At 37.1% G+C, this 24,567-nt stretch overlaps 1 protein-coding gene across 6 annotated transcripts in view; it reads right to left on the reverse strand.

Annotated features, from left to right (window-relative positions):
• LYRM4 (LYR motif containing 4) overlaps positions 1-24,567 on the reverse strand; it is a 91,549-nt gene that overhangs the window by 42,725 nt on the left and 24,257 nt on the right. For 2 of the 6 annotated variants that reach the window (XR_007508918.1, XR_007508920.1), the window contains exon 3: positions 3,863-3,977. The exons of 3 other annotated variants lie outside the window; for them this stretch is intronic. The gene's annotated coding sequence lies outside the window, so the exon portion shown is untranslated. Of the gene's footprint in view, positions 1-1,450; positions 2,488-3,862; positions 3,978-24,567 lie in introns of those variants that run through there. One more of the 6 variants, XR_007508919.1, reaches the window with a different exon arrangement.

Genomic DNA, 24,567 nt, shown 5'->3' on the forward strand with positions numbered 1-24,567 from the left:
AGGAAGAAAAAATCCATTCTTGGGATGCATCTCGGCAGACCAAGACTCACTCCAACGTAGGAGGATGCAAGGTCACTTAAGAAAACACCAACCTTGTCATCTTGGTAATCAGCATGAACACATCTGAGAATGAGCCTGCAGGAGGTACCTCTGGCAAGGGAATGGCATTTGAGCAGAGACCTAATGTCAGATACACAGCAGGAGTGAGGAGGAGAGAACTGCTCCTCGACTACAAGAAACGTGTGAAAAGGAATAGAAACTGAAAGATCACAGAAGAAAAATGAAAGCAGAATGAAAACAGGAGTCCCCCTGCCCCCAAACCCTAGGTCCAGCCCACAGCACTTGAGAGGAACTCTGATGCCCATCACAGCAATTTTGCTTTGTATAAACTACATCTGTTTATTATTATAGTTACCAACGGGACATTGCTGGGGAATATTTCCCATGGGTGATTGCACTTTTAATAGTACATATAACAGAATATCTAGAATGCCAAGTTTTGTAATGACCACAACAAACATTTTATGTAAAAAAACAAAGAGTAAAAAATAGTCATCCAAAATGCCTGTAACTCTGCTAACACTGTCCTGCAAACATCCACACACCACAGGCAACATATCAGTGAGAAAGCTTCAAGTTTGGAATGAAACAACATTGATGGGAGAAAATCAATGAAAAATATGTCCTCCTCCTTTTTTTCCCCTTCACTGCTTTGGATGTACACATTGTCAGGCCTTTGAGCTTTGTTTAATTATTTTGTGCAAGGGACTGGAATCCTCTTAAGTATTTATGTGTGCATGTGAGAGTGTGAACAAAGGGCGGAATGCAGTAGCTACACAAACAAGTTAATAGGACTTTTAAACTACTGAACTATTCCTCAGCTTCTACTGTTTCAATTTCTCATTCCTTACAATTCAGTAAATCCAATACCAAACCATTAAGCAATTCTGTATCTGCTTCAATAAACAACATTTGATTAATGATAAGAATGACATGGGATGGTATTACCAAGATGACCCACGTAGTGCAATGTATTTTATCCATCTTACTGGAATAAAATATTGTTTTACTAAGAACAGCACTGTCTAGCAATGGTAGACCCTCAGAGTGGAAATTCGAGGATGCCATTACTGTATTTGTGACCTGTGTGAAGGCTGCATAGATCTGCTGTTTTTTATCTCCCCCAAGTGGTCAAGTGAGTTCGTAAGTCTGCCTTAGGGAAGCACTTCCTCCCTCTCTAGAGCATCTTCTACAGTGTCAGATGAAAAGGCTAGCGGTAGACCAGGAAAACTTTAAAGCTGAACAAAAATTCATTAAGAAGGTAGAAAGCACAGGAAACACCCAGTGTCAAAAGTAACCCAATTAATTCACATATTCACACATAAACCCCCTAAATTTAATTCCTAACTCCCTTCCCAGCATAAAAGTGACTAAACTACACCTTGAAATAGTACTCACGTTTCACAGTTTACAAGTGGGTTTAATCACCTTGGTACAGATTTACTAATAATTTATAATCTAATTTGTCTTTGAAATAACTAATATTTCAAGCATCTGACATCAGAGGTATCTGAACTCATATAATCTTATTGCAGTTAATAGCCTCAAACCATTCAATTGTAATCTATCACTACTTCTCAAACAGGACTGATTACAGTTACTTTCCATTTCTCTTTAATGTCTCTTGTAAATTGTAGTAAATAAGCAGGTAGACTTCACCCTTTTAGTTATATGTATGTTTAAAAAGTGGTGAAAAGGGTATGGAAAAAGAGGAGGAAATCCTCTTTGTTATTTTAGCTATACTCTAAATCTGTTACAAACAGTAATGTGGCTGCAGGCCAGTTTAGACAGGATATAAACGACTGTCCTCCACTTTGCTCTTTTCTCCAATCATTAAAGTTTACTTAATATTCATGAAAAATACTTTATATCGCTGGAAGCTAAAAGCCTCTCTTTATTCACAGAACAATTACACCTCTGGCTGTATCATAAATTACCTACATTGTCAGGACAACATACTTATAACCTTATCTGGAGGACCAATCCTAGATATGAGAGAAGAGATTTGTTCTCATGCCTAATAATTAGTAAAAATCCTTTGTTGTTTATTTAAGCTCTAAAGAGCAATTTTATTTATGGTTGTCAAATATTACCAGAATCACTAGGAAATCTTTCAAAGTCAGATAAAAATTTGAAATAGGGAACTTCCACTGGTGTTTGTGCTTACTGCTCACACACACTGAATTTCCCAAGAGATATGTATGCAATTCTGTGATTGATCTTCCCAGAGAAGGTCTAGCTGGAGGCAGCTGGCTTGGGCTGGGAAAAAGCAGTCACCAAACACGCATCTTTCTCATTATGACAGGCAAAGGTGGCATTGAAGGTGATATTAAAACACTTTTCTTGCCTTGTCAAAGCTGGCCCTGCAACTGGGATGAAACATGCACAGCTTTCCACAAACTGAAGTTCAGAAGTACATCTTAACTTCTTCCATTGGAAAAAACAAACCCAAGCAAGAAAAACCAAGCAGAGTTTTGTAGAAACAACTTCTGAATTACAACTTTGGCTACAGGTGTAACCTTATGGATCCACTACTGTTTTATGCCTACAACTTTACTGTTTATTTCTTATGGCAAGTGCTGGATTCTACAACAGGTAAGACTAAGGAGCTGTTTTAGTCCAATTCCCACTCTTGCCCTGCAAAAATTTTCAGAAAAATTCATGATGTTGATTGAAATTCCAGTGTTTATCTATCCCAAAGCAGTATTTTCTCCCACAAAGTAAGAGCAAGATACTTCCTAGATCCAGTAGGGAATATAGTTAAAACCCATAAATAAAAACATGCCTTTGATTTAAAAAATATTTCAAATATTTTGATCTTAAGAAATAAGGCTAAAACAAATAAGCTTAAAATCTGAAAGCTGACACAGATAGAAATCTCTGCTAAGTACTATTTAAATGTCACTTTCTACACCAAAATTAATCTGTAGCTCATATACCAGAGAACAGTCAAATGATTACTTTTAAAGATGGAACAATGGAAATTACAGGTTTGACAAGCATATACCATGATCAAATTAAACACTGCTTTTCTGCTTTGCACAGTTTACAGTTACAGAATTTACTTTTTAAACAATATTGACATTTGGAATTTGTTTATATCAAAATATGCAACATTATTCCTGCTCAAGTTCCCTAGCTCTTTGTGTATCTATACAATAACATCCTTAGTTCGTTGTAGTAGTAGTTGTAAATTTTCTTTGTAACCAGTTTCTGTGTAAAAGAATTGAGTGCTCAGATAAAAGAACAAAATAAAAAATAAAGTCCTTTACGCACTATTGTTAAGAGTAGCTTTTAGTTCCGTAAACTAAATAAGTCACTGATGATGCTTGTTAATATGGTAGTAGAAAATAGTATTAGCACTAGCAATTCAGGACAGGTTTGCAGGGATTTCCAACCTATGTCAACTGCCCTTCCCGGCCTTCAACCTTAAGAAAACCAAATTTGAACAGCAATGGTCAAATACCACCAAAGAGAACAACCACTGGATCTCACTTTGTTCTCATTGCTCATAAGCTGAGTAACAGCTGCCCTTTGTGTTTGTCCTTTTGTGTACCAGATACACAAAAGAAAGACAGACCTATTTCTTAACCAGCTGCTATGCACTGAACAGAGGACTTTGTGCCCACCATATAATGAATATTGGGCCACGGAATTGGCTGCACAAACAGTAAGCTGGGTAAGTGGCTTTTTAATATTATTATATTGCGCATTTCTCCTACATAAGTTTTACAATGTATCTGTATACTCACTGTGTATAACTTAAAAGCTGTGCAATATAATAAGGAAAAATGCCACTTACCTGACTTTCCATAATTTGGTCTACAAGAATTCAGAGTCTCACTAGTATGCTAAATATTGGGATGTCATAGGAGAGCAAAGAGTCAGTCTTTTGACAACGAAGAATGTCATGTAGCCTAAAAAAAAATTACAAAGGGTTTTTGCTTCTCTAAAGGAAAAAACAGAGTATATTAATTTTTCTGTTAAGCCAATTATTTAAGTTTTCCTTCCAATGAAAAAGAGGGTGTTTATGCCACTTTCTGCCACTTCACATACCATTTCTATATACCTTCAAAAGAGATCCATTAATTTTTCCTAAATGTTTTTCCTAAACATTAATTCTCTGTTGATAAATAAATATATCTCCAATACATACACCACTTTTTAATCTACTTAAACCATGTTCAGGGGCAGGAACAAGGGTAGGAAAGTTGGAGTAATTTCATAGCCAGACACAGAAAATTAGCCAATAACCAAAATAACTGTTTCTAAAACTACAGAAAATTTACTGCAGCTTTGTAACTGTTTAAGTGTTCAATCAGGCTCATATAGTAAGAACAAAAACACCCCTGGATTTAGAGAATGCACCAGGCCTGCAGGTGTCTTGACACAACATAAGTAAAATTAATGAAAACATGACTTATAAAGGGCAGGACAAAAAAAAAAACCAAAACCCTAACAAAAGCAAACAGAACCAAAAAACCTTACCAAATTCCAGAACACCGAATTGCAGTGTGCTATCAATAAAATTTATACATAAAATTTTGTTTTAAAAAATAAAAGTCACTTACCCTTTACATACATACAATACAAAGAGATTTACTGAAATACTGATATATAAAATAACAGTAAGCACTCTAAGATCCTCTTAGTGCAAGGAAAGCTGAATTTGTGGTAAAAAGTACGTTCAATTTTCTGCCGAGTTATAACATACTTTACTTATATTGAATAATCAGGCTAGACAGATAACTAATGCCCAAGTCTACAGCATCCTTTGATAAGGTGTGAAGAAACCTTGGCTATGGAGGCACAGTTCAGCCACCTTCTGACTGAGGTCAACTGAAAGCCAGCTTCACACATGAGATCAATAAGAAAATGAATAAAATTTCTAGCCTGACATTATCTGTGCTATGCTGATTGTAAGACACTGTCGATTCTTCCAAAATAACAATATCATTTACAATGCTTTAATTTCCTTCTTACTCTCAGTATCTCCAATTCAAATAAACAGACCTCTATCATGTAAAACGGGGTTAGTTGTTTTTTGGGGCAGATTATAGCAATATATTTTCTTCTGACATTACATAGTATTCCAGTTTAACATTTCTCAACTCCTGCATGAAGTTCAGTCTTGCAAATATACGTGCCAGAGAAATAACAAAGGCTGAACTTTAGGTTCATATACAACTCTACACAAATTCACAACAGAATTAAGAATAAAATATTGTTCAGTATTAAACAACCAGAAAACCCCCATTGTGCCTCTGTAATGTCTGGCCAAAATCCTTCTGCATTTGGTGCTTTTCAGCAATAATCAGGAAATTCATTACCAATGCTCACAAGTTTTTAGAATAATTTGCTAGATGTCTGTTGGTTATTAGGGTTTCCATCCCCAGAAGCTTAATGGCAGCAGAACTCAAAACTGAGGAAGGACAAAACAAACTTGAATTTCTTGACAGATTACACAGGAACTAAACCAAACTCTTTAGGACCCTTGAGAACAAATTAAAAACTCACATGAACTTTAAATCCAAACCACTGTAAGCTCTCTAAAGCAAAGCTGAAAATCTAAAAGCCATTTCCTAAAAGAAAAATATACTCCCAGCACCCAACACCAAAAAGCGTCTTCACATTAAAGCGAGCCTTAAACCATCTTTGTCATACATGCAACTGAAGAATTACCTGTTTTAAAAAGGGAGAATCCAAGACAACAGGTAAAGATAAAAAGGATAAATGATGTTCTACACTGCCAAAGTTTGTGGCAGAACCAGCATTAAAAGGTGGGTTTTCTAAACTTCTGTTCCTTGAAAATAAACACTTGAATATCTCACAGGCTTTTCAAGTTTCTTAGATAGCCAAAAAAGAACACGAATAACTATACACCACTTTCCAACTCAGCTATAGGGTAAAGGCATTACATTGTTTTGCCCTTGCAAAGTTTCACTGTCTAAATGTTTTCTTTCACCTCAGGAGAGACCTTCTTTCCAGTGTCATGTTCTTCACATTCGTTCTTTAGCCATGGCATTGCTCTCCATCCATCCTCTTTTTGGTGACTACCATTTAGTATAGGTTACTGCAGAAACATCTATAATCAATCTAAAGTTGTGTCACAGGAACATGGTCCTTACATGTGGGTTTCAATCTTTCAAATGAAAAGACTATGCCAACAACTATTTGTACCACAGGGAAAAAATCTCAAATTGCTTATTAAGAGGCATGTTATAACAGCACCTTTTTGTTGCCTTCTCGTAACTGCTCAGAGACAGTTTTGAAAGAAATGATGTGTTCCCATGAGAAAGGGCTATACAGCAAATACATAACTCTCTCTTACGATGCCTTTGAAAATTCTGAGGAAAAGAATGCATTATATGCCTTCACCATTGGTTTCCAAGACTTCTGATGAAAAGAAAGTCTGAGTTTAGCTAATGGTTACAACAATCAAATACTAGTACTAATAATTTGTAAAGGTCTTATAAAAAAAACCAAAACACACACCAAAACCAACAGTGAAAACATAAACCCCCCCCCCCAACACATATTTTAGATAGAAAAGATCATCTGAACCTTCCATAATACTCTTACCCCCCACCCCCCCAATCTATCATGAAATCACTAAACACTGCAGGACTATTAAGTATTTTGGACTTATGGTTCTAGGTCTCAATGAGGCTGCAAGGTGAAGCTGTCATGAAGGGGGATTTCCTTTCTCCCTCTGACATGGTCCCTGTGGGAACCACAAGTTCATCTCAGGGAGTTAAGGAAGAGCAGTCCATCTGCAAAACACAAGGTGGTACTGGCATCCTTTTCATCCTTCCCACCTCTGCATGGTACAGGACTTCTGCATCCCATGCCTAAGGCTGGGATACAGACACCCTCCCTGGCTCCGACTGTTGAGTAACTCCTTGCTCCTCCTCCTCTCCAGAGAAGTGCTGAAGAAGGCAAGTGCCGGACCAGGACAGAAGTACAGCCTCCTGCAGGGCAGGGAAGCAGAAACATTGTCAAGGTGGGATGAGCAGCACGCTGAATTGTGTAGAGTCACTGCCTTGTAACTTTGGTATTATTCAGTGTCACATAAAGTTGGAATTGGTTTGCAGCCTATCTTGGTAGTCTTACCTTCTGCTACGTAACCGTAAGCTTCTTGCATTTTAGTTCAGTTAGTACTGAATGGTAGAAACAAGCCAAAATAACTGTGTGTTGATATCTACAGCATAGGAAGACAGTCTGCTAAAAAGAACACGTTAAATGTTCCTTGAAACCAGAGGTTTAGTGCATTTTTGTACTTACTACAACAGCAACAAAATGCTTAATTCTAAATATATAGTATCACAATCCAAACAAATATTTGAAAATCATTTTTCCATTCCTGCCATCCCAAAATCTCCTGATGCTTTCATGACCACAGATAAACAATGATAGTTAATTTTCAAACAGGCCAATACCTCCAAAACCTGAATCTCAGCTTAAAACCCAGTGGAAAACTTTTGCAATACACATTTCTAAAAATGGGCTAATATATCAGCATACTACAGCACAGATTTTTACTAAGGGTGTGAGTTTTTCTCAATGGGATATTGGAAACAGCATTTCAGCATCATTTTAGTCACAGTCTCCTGAACATGATAATAAAAGAACAGGAACATTAATGCAAGAAAAGTCATCAACTCCTCCTCTTCTCAGGTTTTCTGGCACTTGAAGCATGTTGTTACCTTACTTGATCCAAAACCAATACAAATGTGACCTGGAGACACAGACTGGCAGAACAGCCAGCTGGCTGGCAGAACAGCCAGTTGGATCAGGGCAGATGTGGCTACACATTTCAGGATTTACAGCCCTGCCTATTACAGACACCTTCTTTTGACCACAAGATGCTGCTCTACTTTTCTTTTTCTTTCAAAATTTGGATTGAAGGATAATAAGGTTTAAGATTACAGTTTAAAATCATCTGGAGGTGGATGAGCACATACATGGAGCACCCAAAAGAAAGGAGAGCACGGCACAGTACCTAAGTAAGGACAGACTACCCAGAGCCATTTAGGATATAAGCAGAATTGCAATAGCAACTCCAGTGGAGGTAAAACCTCCACAAGCAGTCTTCTTCATGATGAGTATTGAGCACAAAAAAAGCACGCAAAATGTTTACAGCTTTGTTTGCTTTTTACCTTCTGATGGATCCTGGGATTAACAATCATGCCATGTACCAAAGGTAAAAGTACAGTTGATCATAGGATGTGGGACTTGATAGTCTTCCCATATTTGCCCCAAACCCTAGCATTTCCAAATCAGAAATATCTGCAATTGATTCTTTCAATATAGAATTATTTCCAGAACAGATATTGCTTAAATGGATCTCAGTAGCAGAATTCACATTGTCCCTCTCAATGTGATTTCTACCAATGGTCTCGCTTAACTAATACTACAAAACAGAAAACAAATAGAAATCTGAAATGCCCCCATCATTATTCTGAAGAAATGGCACCGAAAGATTCTTTATGTTAAATCAGGAGATCAAGCTCGCAGTTCTTCCAAAAATTTTAGATGAGACTAGGAAGTACTTCATGTGTTATACTACAAAAGCATTCTGACCTGATGAGTTCACAGCAGTAAGCTGTTCAACACCTTTCTTAAGAGATAGAGAGTAGCAAAGAGAGGAACACTTATAAGTAAGTGTAACAATACCATGCATTAAAATGTCAGGTTGAATCACCAAGTCTTTCTAATACCACATTCAAATCTACTCAATTCTTACTTTCTGTGCAAGGAAAAGAGATGAAACTTTCTATTACTTACCACAATGAGGGACATTCTGCCTAAAATAAATAAATAAATAAGCTAAATTTTTGTCTCCATATTTCAAAAACGCCCAGATATTAACTTCAGTGAGTTTGCTTAACTATTGCATCCATATCCCACGTTGGGATATCCCATATCCCACATTGTGTAGTTTGATGTGTGATCGTAATAGCTAGGGTAAAATTGTCATGTGGAATTGAAATTTTTTGCAAGAATGGCAGGGTTTTAAAATGTATCTAGGCTAATAAGTGTTAAATATATGCCATTTGCCAGATTCAAAAGCAGACTGTTTCACAAATACTATTACAATTCGTACAGCATTTCAGAAGCTTTAGGCTAATAGCAATTCATACATGTAAACTGCCAAGAATTGGCAAGAATGCTAAGTTTTATTTTTGCTGCTTTACCACAATCCTTTAGAGAGACTTACCACTACTTCACAGCTGAGATCTACAGGAGAACTAAGGGAAAGGTCATCTCAACCACAGGAGTTTTTCTCTAAATAACTCCAGCCAGATTATTAGTTTAGTTGAAAAAAATCACGCTACTCAAAGGGCTATCTGATTATTCACTGATGTTTCTCATTTAATACACAAAAAAGTATTATAAATCAAACCTGGATTTTGGAAGACTTCATGTCTCTATGACTGAAAGTCAAGTTTGGAAAACAAATTCCAGATCCTACCATCGTGTGATGTAGATTCTGATCTTTTCAAAGCACAGTCTAACTACTAATTATAGCAGGAACTCTCACACACAAATGCTTCATTATTTAATTACAAAGCAACAACCTGATTATGTCTCACAATGATTCAGAGCAATGTTAACCTATCTCAGAAACTGCAAGCTCAAACCACAGCAGGCTTTGGAATCAAGCTTTTTGAAGTGTGTCAGGTCAGTAACATAATTTCATCTTAGAACCATTCTGCTTTAAAGTAGCTGCGTTGCATCTCTGGTGCTGGAAATTAGTTCCCTCTGGCAGCAGCAGGAAATATAAATTAAAACGTGTATGTTGTAAGTAAAAAGCAATGAGCAGTTATTGATCAGGAGTGACCTCCCTCCACATGGCTGCATGTTGGCTGGGAGAAACTCCACACACTGCAGAAGTGATGGTTTTTATCACTGAAGTTTATCAAGTGTGGTGGCACTGCGGTACATATCCTACCAGCACTAGATGATGCATGGCTAAGAGTAGACATCAAGAGCAACAAAAAAAAAAAAGAAAAAAAAAAAAAAGAAAGAAGAAATCATGAGCAATAAGGAAGTGGGTGAAACATTATGACAGGAGATCATAATCTGTTGGTTTTTAATTACTGAAGCAGACTCAGCACAGGTGTGCAAGCAACACTATGCAATATCGAAACTGCCTGCATACTGTGGGGTAGCCCTGATCAGTTCTGCTTGGCATGGAGGTTGAAGGTGGGCAGAATACAGCTGCATGCATTTCAGAACTGGAAATGACTTTGTAAACCATCTTTTGTTGTTCCTCGTTTCCAATCAATCGCATGTGGGCCAGAGGACATATCCCACTGTACAAATGTTCGCTGAGTATGCAAATGAGCAGCTGAGTATCCATGCCAGTAATTTTCTTCTGTACAGAGACTGGCTTATTTGGCAGCAATGAATGCCACAGGCAGAGAACTGTAAATGTCTGCATGTAGCTGGAGATACACAAAAAAATACTCTGTGCATGATGCTTTAGGTAAGAAATTCTGGGCCCCAGAGAAAGACAGAGTACAAGGGGAAGATTATGGACCAGGAGCGTGAAGATGGCTAAGTGTGAAGCCAGCTAAGGTGTGGGAAGTCAGATGTGGATACCAGGCAGGAGCATTCAGCTATGGCCAGGTTGGTCCATTGAAACTGCAAAGGCCTAAGCTACCAGCTATACTGAGGTAGGGGAACACGAAGTATTACTTTGTGTCCACATCAAGAAAAACATACTTAGCCCCAGGCCTAAAAGACTGGTCCATCATCAGCCCAAAATACTAATCATGTCATCTAATTACAATGTTTTAAAATATCTCTTTATTTGTTAAAAAGGACCAGCCATGACGTACACAGCTCCTAATATGCCACCACTACAAACAAAAACTCCACATTTTAGACGGTAGGTCTGACTGGAAAGAGGAGAAGGTTACATCTAGAAACTTGGTATACAGCTAGTGCAGCTCACACAGAGTTGATACTGAAGCTGCACTGATTGAGTCTCTCATAGTCACACGGAATTATACGGAGAACCATGATCACAGCACTCTGCATTTGCATTTATTTACTGTACGGATCTACTTCTAATACAGTAGTAACAGATCTACCAGTAGCACACTAAGCATAAATTTACATTTGTACAAGAAACGCCACATTAACAATGCTGTTCTGAAAGTCCCGTTGCAAAAGAAGATGTGGTATAAATCTACAAGTGCAGGACTCCAAATACATATGCCTCACTGTGATAAGCTGCAATTTGTCATTTTTTTAATGAACTATAGGACAGTGGGTATTCAGTGTGTCTCCCCACGTGCCTAAGAGAAACTCCTTTAGCTGTACATCTATTCCATAACCCTAAAAGCACTAGGCCAAAACAAACCAAGCATTGTGTGTTTAAGAATACCAACTTCAAGAACTTAGAGGCTGATTCTAATGCATAAAGGTTAATGAGAATTAAGGAAAGGAAATACAAGCCCCCAGTTATTCTGCAATAAGACTGGCTATGCTTTTATTCCCTTTGTTGAAGAGACTCAGGAAAACATTTCTATAAAAACGTGTTAAAATGAGAAGCAAATGGCATTTAAAACAGCTTCACTTCCTACTTCGGGTAGACCTGAGAGCAAGGGGAGCAAGCATGTAGGAAGGACAATGCTTGAAGAAAGAAATAAAAGCACAGTAGCTGGCACTTCTCTGCAATAATATTATCAGCCTGCTGAGAGCAATTACAATAGCACAGACAGCACTTGCTTTATTGTGACCTTATTGAATTAAATCTGAGGAAAAAACTCTGAGATTCAGCAGGGAATTTATTAGAAAATTTTAATGCCAACTTAAATTTGATCCAAAGGCCTCAATACTAAAGGTCATATCCATTACTATACGGTGGGAAACCTTGGATCTCTCTGCTCCTATGTTCCACCCTTTCTCAGTTTTGTTTTCTTTTGTAAGAGCAGGTCAGATTCTCCCTCTCTCAGCTTCGCAGCACTCTGTATTAGAGGTAGAAGAGACTGATATTTACATTTTTAAAAGCCTTAGCCAGCAAGTCAAATAAAGAACCCCAATCTTACTTTAAATGAAAAGTTGAAAATGAAAACCATAATCAAGCAGCACTGACAAAACTAATGTGCTATACAGATGAATTTATGTAGATATACAAAACATATAACCTGATCCTCACTGAATTATCTGCCAGCACTTGCAGATCAACTGCCATCATGACAGGGGAGTCAGTATGAACTCACTACTGACTTGCACAGAATGGTAAAAGCTGTGCAGTGTTTTTAAAAAACCAAATTCTTAACTCCAGATTATTGCAAACCTTTGAAATTGGAAGTACCATCACCGGAAGTCTGATCAGCTGAGTTTCAAAGGCTCCTTGTTTGCATACCAGCAAGCACAATGGTGGCAATGGTTACTGGGTATTTCTTTGAGCCCCATCATTCCCCCACCCAGAGCTTTCAGCTTTACAACAGGAGATGCACATGCTAAGCACCTGTGAAAAATATAAAGCACGCTGTGTAGCTCATGAATTACTCCCTGAAGGAAGTATTCCCCACAGATTTGCAGGGTAGCTACGTGAAGTTACTCTTAGCTGAAGATTGAGGAAAGAAACAGAAACATAGACGGCCTGTACTTTACCAGAAGATGAAAAGGACCACAAGTTCTACTTTTACACTGTACCGATTTTTTTCAAATATGAAACTGTATTAGAAGGAAAAAGCTCATGTTTTCGAATGCTTATGTAATTTTGAAGCTTACATTCTAGTGACATCCCGAGTACCTTGAGCTCTTAAGTGCCCACATTAGTCAGCATAAACGTGTGAACACAAGTCCAGATCCTTGCTACCAATCTGCTCAGGTACCCTCTGAATAAAAAAGCCTTCCTCTCTTTTCAGCCTACGAGAATATACATTATGAATATTCATTACACTCCTTACTTTCTCAGTAGCCTCAGTATTCACTTGATGTAGGATGTCTGAGGAAAGGAAGAAGGTTAAAAGACAATTTTCCTGTCCCAGGCTCACTTAAGTATCAAAATATATCCCACCTGATGACCTGGTAGCAGCAATTTCAGTCTTCCTCAAAAGTACTGGAAAACCTGGCAATTGAACTAGTTTAATCTACTGTTCAGGCTATGCTGGCATTAAATACATTTTTGGAGGACAGTGCATGAAAATCATCTTTTCTGAACTTAATACACACATTCTTCATGCTACTAGCCAAATTAAATTTAGTTTCATATATGTCTCGGGTATCTTTGCAGGTTTGAAACCAAAAAGGCAAATACAATTTGAATGCCACTGAAAGGTTACCACTTCTTAAAGACTTGTGTTCACACATTCATGCACCGACCCAAGCTTACTTACCCTTTTAGACATGGATGCAAATGACCTCTAGCTCAGAACCCATGCAGAAGTGTTCGGGCTGACATGCCATATCAGCTGCACCCCAGGATGCCTGCTTTTGAAACTAAATAAAACTTATTCACACAAGCACCCTACCACAAAGCCCTCTACGCACAACATGAATATACTTAATGTGCCATGCTAAAGAAAGTGTCGATGGTTTTGTCTTCTGAATTGCTTTACCCTTCACAAAGAGATTGATTACACATGCTTGCTTTAATGCAATTTGATTTGGTAGCCACTGTAATTTTGTTCATTAGATAGTTGTGTCTTATCAGCTTTGTCTCATTCGAAAAAGGAGGGACAGGCTTAATTTATTACTTTTAACATTTGCAAGAAGTCAACAGAATGGCTGCTAGACTAAAACTGAAACATTTAATATTTTAATTTGTTTTTTCATATAAAAGCTAGACTTGATGTTAGACTACAGACATCTCAGTTTTGTATACTGACAACAAAATCTCTGGGTCTGATTTTTTTATTTTTTTTTAGGACCTGGGCAACACATGATTTTTTCCATTAGTAAGAAGAGGATAGGAATTACAGAAATAGAAATTTCAATTACAACACAGGGTAGGATGGCATGAGGCTTCATACTAGTGTTTAACTCACCTGTTTGCCAGCCATTTTTCTCTCATACAAGTTCAAAGAAGTGAAATAAAAACTATCCACCTATTAACAATAGTTTTCAACTAACAGTATCTTATTTGAAATACAGAGAAATAATAGTATTTTAGAATACTAAGCTGGAGTACTATGTGAGGATGGAGCCAGGATGGAGAACAAGAAAGACAAGAGGAATGGGAATGCGGACATGTCTGATCTTGAATTGTTCAAATGACAGGGAACTTTGCTACCTGCATCAAGATTTGGATGTTTAAATCAGTCCTTTTGTTTCCTAGGACTGAGACCCTCATGAATTTTTTAGTCACCCCTTGATAAAGATAGTTCGTTATCATCAGGTGTACAAATACTTGTTTCCTACTGTTCTGACTGATTAAAGAGGTTAGTCACATTCATTCTCTAGCTCTTTCAACTCCTCACCTGTTGTTCTTTCCCCAAATAAGCATTTATTTTTCTAATCTCATTTTCAATTTAAGCAAATGGTGTATCTCTATGTAAAATACCATTTAATTCTACACTGTTTCAGATAACTAATTTAGTCAACAGTTCCTTTCACAAGTAGCATTGTAAAATTAGGCCCTACACAGTAAGATATGAAAATAATTAAATTTATGTAATATTTGAGTTTAACAACATTTATAACTTTTATCTGAATTTTTATATGTATATGTATGTTTCCTTGAAAAATTGCAGTTCACCTTTAGGATGTCAATTAAAAAGACAAGTAAAATTGCAAAAACCACAAATAGCTGCTTCCCTACTTCTCTCTTTTCCTATCCTGGTGTTCACAGTGGCTCTCATTTAATTAGAAAATAGCAGCATTAACTATTAAGTCTTTCTTCACTGCTCATTAGGCAGGGCTTTTAATTCTTACATTGTCTTCGGTGTGGCCCATAAAACATAGTAAGACTGACACAACCAATGCAGTCAGCATCCTGCCAGGTTTCTGTCTAAGCAGATTTTCTTCTCCAGTCCACTGCTATTTGGGTCTAAAGGGGACAGAGAATTAAGTGATGTAGATGATAAAGGGATACCTACTGACATGGACAGTGTTGTAAGACTTGGAATACCATGCTTTACCTCCTGCTGTAAGCATATTTTGGGAACCTGGACAAATAATTTAGTTCCCTGTGTACCAAAGTCTTTAAATATTATGCTTAAATTTAAAAAGAAGTAGCCTCCTTCGTTTCCACCTCAATATCTTAAGGACAGGCATGTGGTAAAATGCAGAGTTAAAAACAGGGTGCCTTATCTCCCAGACCTCACTACTACTTCTGTAAAGCAGCAGTAGTACTAGTAATTCTCTCTGCCCTCTGCCTTGCTTTTACAGCTGAGAGAAAGGAAACAGTCCCAGCCCTGACAAGTCCCTTAGGATGGCACAACAAATGTAGGTGTACTGTCATGCTCACAAAAATATTAGTAACAAAACTAGCACTTTTGAAAAGACTTACTTCCTTTTTTTTACCCATAGAGCATACCATACATGCGGGAAAAGGTATTTTACTGTCAATGGGTTAATGCTTCAGTATTATTTTACAGCACAACTTAGCACACCAATTTTTCTCCTCTTCCCCCAAGAGCATACATACAAATAATTTCGAAGCAATTTACAACATGTCAAACTGCTTAAGGAGACTCTTAAAAATCTAGTGTATGAAGTTAACCATTGGCATGATTTATTATTGAAGTTCCACTGTTATAACTTGACAATTAAGAAATATTGATAAATGTAAACACACTATTGATGTCAATTAAAAAGCACAAGATTGATTAACCTCCCAGAGGTACACTGGCACAAGCAGTTGGAGTGTAATCACCCCAGTAAGTATTCACTACTGACAAATGTGCATAAAAATTAAGACTTCTGTGAGACAAAAAGTACATTCAATTGAAATTAAGATCATTAGAACACATAATCAAAGCATTGGGTCAACAACAAAATCAACAGAATTACAAACAAGATCTGTATTAACGTGAAAGGTTAAGCGATTAGGTCACATAATGCTCTCATTAAACAAACACTCAGATGAAAATATGGTTAAAAATTACCAAAGCAACTGCTCAGCAAGTGAATTATGCTTACAGGAGAAAGACTATGAACATATTATTTAGCCACTACACTGTAATATTCATAACTGCCCTGGTGAGGGACAAGACATTGTTTACAGGATAAACAGCAGATCTTTGTTTCAAAGCATGTATTTGTGTACATTCTACAGACGACCAAATTATAAAGGTGAACTCGAAACTGTTTAGTAATGGTTCACTTCCTGCAAAGCAAAGAGCCTAGGAATGACATTCAGGCAGTCTATACATCGAAGGGGGCAAGCATACATCTGACATACCCCAGAGAGAATAACAACAGGAATCAGTCAATCTGTGATTTAAATATTACTGGAAAACTTTGGGCTCCTTTTTTCTTCTTTTTACTTGCTTTCAGAATTAATGTACTGGCATAATGCCTGTCACCAAGATGAAGGGCACTGCAGCTATAGCTTTTAATGGCCAAAAAAAATCCCAGGCTCACCTCAGAAAGCACAGAGCTAAAGACAGCAGCAATGCACCAGTACCAAGGAGACTGCGTAAACACTAATTAAACTTCTCTCTACACTCTTGTCTAGAAAACAGTTCTCCCTGCTTAAACTTCCAAGGGCTGGATCAGACATGCTGATACTGGAGTCTAGCAACTTTCTTCCCCAAAGCTTGGCCTTCATCACAACTTCATGGATCAAACACATTTCCCTCAATTACAAGCAGCTTACTACAGAAACACTAGACAGAATCCAAATTACTGCAAAAAAGATAAAATTGGAACATAACTTGTCAACAATGAAGCTCCTTTGTTTGAAAGAGCTTTATGTGAAGGCCATACGTATGTTTATTGTAAAAATAAAACTAGATCACTGTGAATTTACCTATCTGCAAATTCAGTGAAATGGTATTAGTGCCAAAGACCATGTTTGGTGCTCTGCTAAACCACAGGGGTATTCAATGGACCCCCAAAAGATCACAATACATGCAGACACACAGGACTGTGAAGAAGACTTTTTTTTTTTAAGTAACTGTTTTTTTCAGATTTTTATTAAATGACAGTTAACATTGGTGGGGTTAATAAACAGGTTTCATTTTGACAAGCGATTTTAAAATAAGAAAACATCTGGCATCTTTGCAACTGGGATAATGGAAGAGTTTTAGTGACTGAACCAACAGAAGCATGAAGATAGTAAGATGGGGAATCAAAAGCACTTGTGAAGCCAGATTCTTGGAGCAAAGAGGACAAATAGAGCTCCTTGGAGGCTGGCCTTATGCTAAGAATGAAGATGAGAATAAATTCTTTAGACTTGACAAACTACCTGTGGAAGAGACAAAAAAAAAAAAAAAAAGGTATCTGATTTAGAGTGGCAGGGGAAGATTTTACATACTGTATTTTCAATGTGCTGAGGGGAGAAGCACGGCCATCTGAAAGGCCAGAAAACAATGCAAGTAGCTTAGAGGAGCTAAAATGCTTCCTCTTCCCTCCATTAGCTGTAAAGGGAAAAACTGTAACTGTAATAAGCTGAGAGACTGATGACTGAGGATGGGAGGTGAAAGTGTCATTAAAAATCATTGTACCATAGCTAAAGGACTAGGTGACTTGTTGGATAGTGAGGGCGTCAACACCAACATCGTCATCCTGAATTACAGACTGCAGTTCAAGGGCAGCAGAACACAGTCCTGGGGATCTGAGGCACCAAACAAAAGTGCCAAAGCTCCTCCTGGAGGGAAGTATGCCGGCTCAGTTGTGGTGCCATTGAACCTGACATTGTCTCCTTTCAATAAGCAGTACAAACTGAGGAAGGCAAGTTTTCTCAGCAAGGAAAGTGAAATAAAAGAACAACAGATTAAAAAGTAACCAACAAACTGTGGGAGACCAAAACAGAGATGACTGTTGTAATAACAGCACTGTTGTGTCTCTTACTTTTTTCAGAAGTTCTCAAAACAGCAATCCCTTTAATGTCCTGTATGCTGTACTTAAAACTGGCTTACCCCATGATAACACCACTGGAAAGAGATGCTCAGGTGAGATCTATGCTCTGACATGAGCATAAGTCACAACACACATGCAAGGCTTTTACAAGGTTGTATGTTTCATAAAGAACACACAAACCTGCCATACTTCTCTTTTCCCTATTCAGTAAAAAAAGTGATTGTCCACAAATGTTCTGCTCTTCAGCAGACACCACAGAGCAAGACAGACAGAAAGTTGCTCAAAGGTTAATATACTTTAATGCTAGAAACTCAATCTTCAAACCATCCCTCAACTGGCACCACTACAAACCAGGCTGGCAGGCATCAACTCAAGATCACACTGTCAGACTAGAAACATGGCATAAGTAATTCGAGCTGTGATCAAAACTACCAGCACTTATTTCTACCTTCCCTCTCTTGGCAATATTTTATATTTATAGTAGGACACAAATGAACTTGCTGTCACTCACCTCATTTGGAAAAGACCCGCTTAAAGTTTTGTTGCAACAGCCATCCCTATGAACCGTATTCATTTATACACTGGGCAGAAGCCCTTGAGACACCAAACACAGGAAAGCAGAAAGCATGAAGGGACAAGTGGCAGATGAACACATCTCCCTGAAAACATGAGCTTTCCTTGCTTCTGGAGCTTTCTTCAGCACAGACTGGTTCAATCAGTGCTGCTAACTGTTTGGAGAAGCTACGGACCAGCCAGACTGATGAAACTTACTCTTTTCCACATGGAAGTTTACACTTAGCATTTACTTGATTGGATGTGACATACTGCCACACCAAATTGCTCACTAGAAAATAAGTCCTTCTCCTGTCCTTCAGACAGCCCTCCTCTGTGCATAATATAGGATGCTCAGAGCGCTGGATGCATTATGTAACTACTTATTATTTATGGTAAGGCCCCAACCTCACTGGATTAGCCACTAAATACATATAACAAAAATAATGACAGCTCTTTATGACAGATAATTAAAGTATTTTAAAAGCAGCTGCCAACACTCAACAGTCTTTTTTTTTTTTTTAAAAAAGAAAGGTTACTGCATACATCAAATGCTGTGTTTTACACTAAAGCTCTTACATCAAAAAGACAAAGTCTCATTCTACCTCTGAATCACCTTTGCTTGTAGCCTAAAGGTTACTTTCAATGCAGGGTCTACTTTGGTATTTAATATTGCAGGCAGAACCTGCCACTTGTAATTTAGTCAGCAGGGCAAATAGCAGCAAATCACTTGTGAAAATACAATCTTGCTCTCCATCAGGAGAGTTAAATGAAAGCCTAAGGAGTAATATCACCCTGGAGACTCACACAGGTGTAACCTGGAGAGCCATGCCACCTGAAGACGGGTAAAATGTCTGTTATACTCCCTGCACATTCAGATTCTAGAAATTAAGCTGGTATGACAGTTCTGGGCTTTTGGCATCTGTTACAATATTGCATATCTCCAAAGCTGTCCTACATGCCAACATGAAAAACCTATTTGAAAAGGCTGGCTGAAGTGGACCTCACTACTAACATGTCTTGCAAAGGGCCAAGTTCTAATTCACCTGAGTTTCTGTTCAAATTTATCAAACTTTTTCCAAAGTCCCTCCTATTACATTTTTTCCTTTGTTCCTCCTCCCTTTTCCCCCTGCAAAACCTTATGGATATTTACTGGACATAAAAGGCATTTACTCTCGTGCTGGAATATAAACCCAGTACAGTTCCGAATGTAATGCCTCCCAATTTCAATTTCAAGCTTTTTCTTGTTTTAGTAAAAGACAGGTATTATCCATCCTATGTTACACCTTCCTCCACCTGCACCTGTATCTCTTTCCAAGTAAAGAGCACTGAAACTTAAGGTATGTTCATGATTTCTGTTGCTTTCTTAAACACACTCTTCCTTGTAGGCTACTGTTATAAAAGAAGAAATATACAAATGTATATTTCTTGAGTTATGTTTTCAAATCACATGGAAAGTAAGTGCAACTTGAACATAACAAATAGGATTTAAATGACCTTGAGGGGAAAAAAAATAATCTAAAAATATCAGCCCAAAGAGCTTTGTAATTAAAAAAAAAAAAAAAAAATCCACAGAAAAATCTCCCCAATGCCTTCTAAAAACCAAAGTCAGCTGACTTAAATTCAGTGTTTGGCTTTGCCACAAGCTGCCAGCATAATTTCAGTAAATGCATGTAGGGAACCAATCAAGTGAGAACTCATGATCTGCTACAGCAATTAAAAACTGACTACCAGTATTGCTGGAACAAGGAGCAAGAGAAGTGCAAGAGTCTCATAACAACCATTTGCTAAATTCTAGATGCCACTGCAAGTATTTAGAAGTGTACAGATGCTTGATCACCTTCAAAAACTGATACCATGCAGTGACCTGATAAAACTGTTTTAATAGGATCTTTAACCATTGTTTGATTATGCCATTCACCTCCTGCTCTTCTTCTGTGAATGAGGCATTTGAAAACTCTTCCCTGTGTCTACACTTGCTGTAAGAAATTAAATGGCTCAAAGGTAGGAATATTCTCTCTGTGCATAATGTTGGCTCTATCCTGGTTGGAATCTGTAGATGCAACTGTAATAAATAGAAATATATGACACTAGTAAAAAAGCAGTGAACTTCCAAGGACACTTCTCTTATCTAAGAACTGTAAGTATAATTTTTTGTAGAAAAATAGGTTTTTGCCATTGTGAAGCTGAAAAAAAAAATTTAAATAAAATTCAAGGAGATTCTTAAGAAAAGCAGTAAATTAATCTGTGATTTTAAAACTTCCTTCCAGTGACAAACTTGGTAAGAGGAAGCCACATTAGAGCTCTAACATAACTGGCTGCTAGTAGGAAAACGTGACTTGCCAATATCATATACATTCCTGAACAGTAGTGTGGGCGCTGTACCCTGTACTCAGAGTGCTTAAAAAGCTCTTCCAGCTATTCTTTCCTTTTGGCTTCAAAACTGCTGTTAACATAATCAAATACATTATACAGTATTTTGCAACTTTCTTATATATTCATGAAAATTAGACAGAAATACGACTTGTAGCCTGAAACTAAAACTAACAATAAGAATTTTCATAATGAACTTCCTCCTGCTAAAGGCCTCCAGCCTCCAGCGCTTTGCAGTATAAATATATGTATCTTCAGATACACAGAATGCTTCTTTAAGGTTGAGAAGATCCTTGAGACAGTCAATTTCAATGTCACACACAACTGTGTAAATTGGTACCAGTCCCTTGAATGCTCAACAGTATGTTTTCAGTCCAGAAATACACACACCTTGGCATTTACTAATTTACCTGCTATTGCTGCAAATCAATCACAGGATTACTAGAACTGAACTATGGAAAACAATGGGAATATTTGCTGATAAAACCACACAGGATGAGCAATAAAATCCAAAGGAGGTGCAGTAAATGAAGGTACTTCTACTTTTTGGTTTTTTAGAGTAACTATAATTGAAATTTCTTGTCTTGCTAATATTTATTAAACATGCTTTAATATTTATACTATTTTGATTAACAGAGATACGCTTCCTTATGCTGTGGCTATAGTCTTACCAGTTCATAATAATACGAGTGCTGTATTAGTACATTCATTCAGTATCATTTCCACTTCCATTCATCCGTTACTTGAATCTGTGATATTGCTAAGATGAGATACTGCTAATGAACACCTCAAGAAGGCACAGTACATGGCTTAACATAGCTGCACTGGCAACTTGGCTTGCTAAAAAAAAAAAAAAAAAAAAAAAAACCACCAAAGGAAAGACCCAGAAGAACTGTCCAACAGTTGTTTTGAAATTTGTGTAAAAGAACAAGACCATACTAATCATTTTTACTAGAAATGGGAAATATACAGAAACACAAGAATATGAGACGAAATCTCACACTAAGTATGACATAGGCTTTTATCAAGGCATAGTCATTAAGCATTTCATTAAAAGAAATGGAGCCAAAGTTACTATAATCAATCAATATTGCAAGGATTAGAATGTACTTACAACATGCTGCAAACATGAAAAATGCTGCAAGTACTCAATATTTATCATTATGAGTGGAACTTTTTTAATAGAGTTCTCATACTTCAAACCCACGTTCCTTCATTCTTCTACATATCTGAAGGGAACAGTAAGAGAGGTCAAGCCTGAGGAAGAACAACTCAAACTCAGAAGAAAAGTTCATCTGTTCCCCTAGAAAACGCCGATGACCAGCCAGGTGGAAAGGAAGAAGATCCACACATCCTGACTGTGTAACTGCTCACAGTGCATCTCTTGTCTCCCTGTGAAAGGTTTGTGCAAACCATGATTCTTATCAGTTTGCATTATATAAAGGGACTAATAAACTGTTTTACTGAAGAGTACTGTAGTTGTGTGATGTCAAAACCAGTACAATTGATACTGAAGGCTTCAGAGCTGCCAAGAAAACCAAAATAATTCTTCTTAGCTCGACAAGATGATGACTGGTAGTTTCCAGCTACAATCTAAAACTGAGGAGAAGGTACTGTGGAGGAATATGTAAGAATGAGATGTTCTATAAATTAAAACAGGGATTTGATCAGAGCACACAGGTCTAATATAGCTTTTGAATTTCACTTTTATATTTTCAGTTCAAAACTTGAGAGACAGCATGCCACAAAGAAAACTAGCAAACACTTCAAAACACTCACTATTATCCTGTCTTCAAAGTGGCTTCTATAGATCTTGAATCTCAGCAACAGCAGTAACATTTCAGAGCAAATTCTCTTAACACTAACATATTCCAATAGCAATAGAAACTCACAAATTAAGTTATATTAGCATAGCTGGGGAATGGCTATTATGAAAATCCTCAAAGGACCTCAAGACTTAGCCCCAAACATTTTTAAAACTTTCTGTTTCAAACTAACTTGTGACAATGCATTTCTCACGACAGCCTTCTTTACAGGGAAGACACCACAAATTGTGCTGTTTACACAGTATGCACACAAAACCCCCATCTTCACAAACAGTGCTGAGAAAAGCATCAGTTGCTCCTTCCTTTAGCCACACTATTTTTAAATCAAAACCAATAATAAGAAGAGGAAGACTAAGGCAAAGATTAATGTTCCTCCATGCTTTTCAGCTTTATAAAGCTACTTTTATAACATTCAAGCAAATTGTACAGTGACTGACATGAACAAAATGACAGTAATCTGTCACTATTTCACATTTCCCACTAGGCTGATTCAAGTAGTTATTCATGAACCTTACACTTCAACGGTCACTTTGATGACTAAACCGTAAGTTAGAATGTAAAGTGAATATAAATGTGACTTTAGAGTAACAACAAACTTCAGCAACGTGAGATATTATTTAATTTCTATTGACATGCTATGAAAAATTCAGCAACGCCAAGACGTGCTACATCACAATAAACCCCAAACTTAAAAAAAAGTACGCTAGATCTCATGTTTGCTTCAGTGATTCTGCATTTAAAAATAAAAGCACTTTATATTATGCTTGCTTAATTTTAAATATAAAGTCTTAATAGTGTCAGATTACTTCATTACTTAGATCTTCAATTAAACAGGGAGCAAGAATGATTTTTTTTCTGCAGAGCATGATTAAATTTGACAGCAAGGAAATATTAATATGAATTTAGATGCTAAGGTTTTTAATAGTCATGATGAAAAGCTTACTCTTAAAACTGTTAGTATTTTTCCAATATTTATCTCTTGCTTTACAGCTGAAAGTGAGATGACACTGAAATGTAATAGAAATTCTGCAAAGAACAACAGTTCTCAATTTTTTAGAAAAACTTTTTTTTTTGGGGGGGAGGTATGGGGAGGTGGGGGTAGAAAGGACTCAGAAAAAAATAATCCTTATTATCCAAACATCAAGTTTTGCAGGGACTCACATGTCAAAAAATTACCTTGATAAACTGATTTTCTTTTATCAGATTATTTTCTGTTAGAAAGTTCCATTGCTTATTATGTTACTATGTGTGTTACTGTCTGTTACTCCTACAAACATTAAGATAAACACATACACCCTTCCAAAACTGAATGCAGCATGATTATACTTTGTCTGGAAAATTGCTGGAAGTGTGACATAAGAGATACTTCAAGATAAGTTTCACTGTTTCAGCAGTGTTAAAAATGGGAAGTTTTGTCAGACTCTTTAATATTCCTTACTTTTCAAGTATATTTTTCCTGAAATTCTTACATGGAATGATACCAAAATGTGATCCATTTTAAAACTACTTTAGCTTTAGTAGATTGATTTTGCATGTGGGAGAAACCCCTTAAATAGCTGAGATTTGAAACAACAAACAAACAAGCAAACCCCTGCAGATTTAGCAGTAACTGAGGCCATTCTGCATTATTCTGGTATGTCCCAGTGACAAAGACATCCTCCAACTAACAAACATATAACAGAAAGATAGGTACTTCACATTATTTGACAGTTTTGATTATAAGTTCAGTTATAATCAACAACATTTGGATTATAAGTTGTTTACA

Source organism: Accipiter gentilis, chromosome 20 (assembly GCF_929443795.1).
Source record: "Accipiter gentilis chromosome 20, bAccGen1.1, whole genome shotgun sequence".
NCBI lineage: Eukaryota > Metazoa > Chordata > Aves > Accipitriformes > Accipitridae > Astur > Astur gentilis.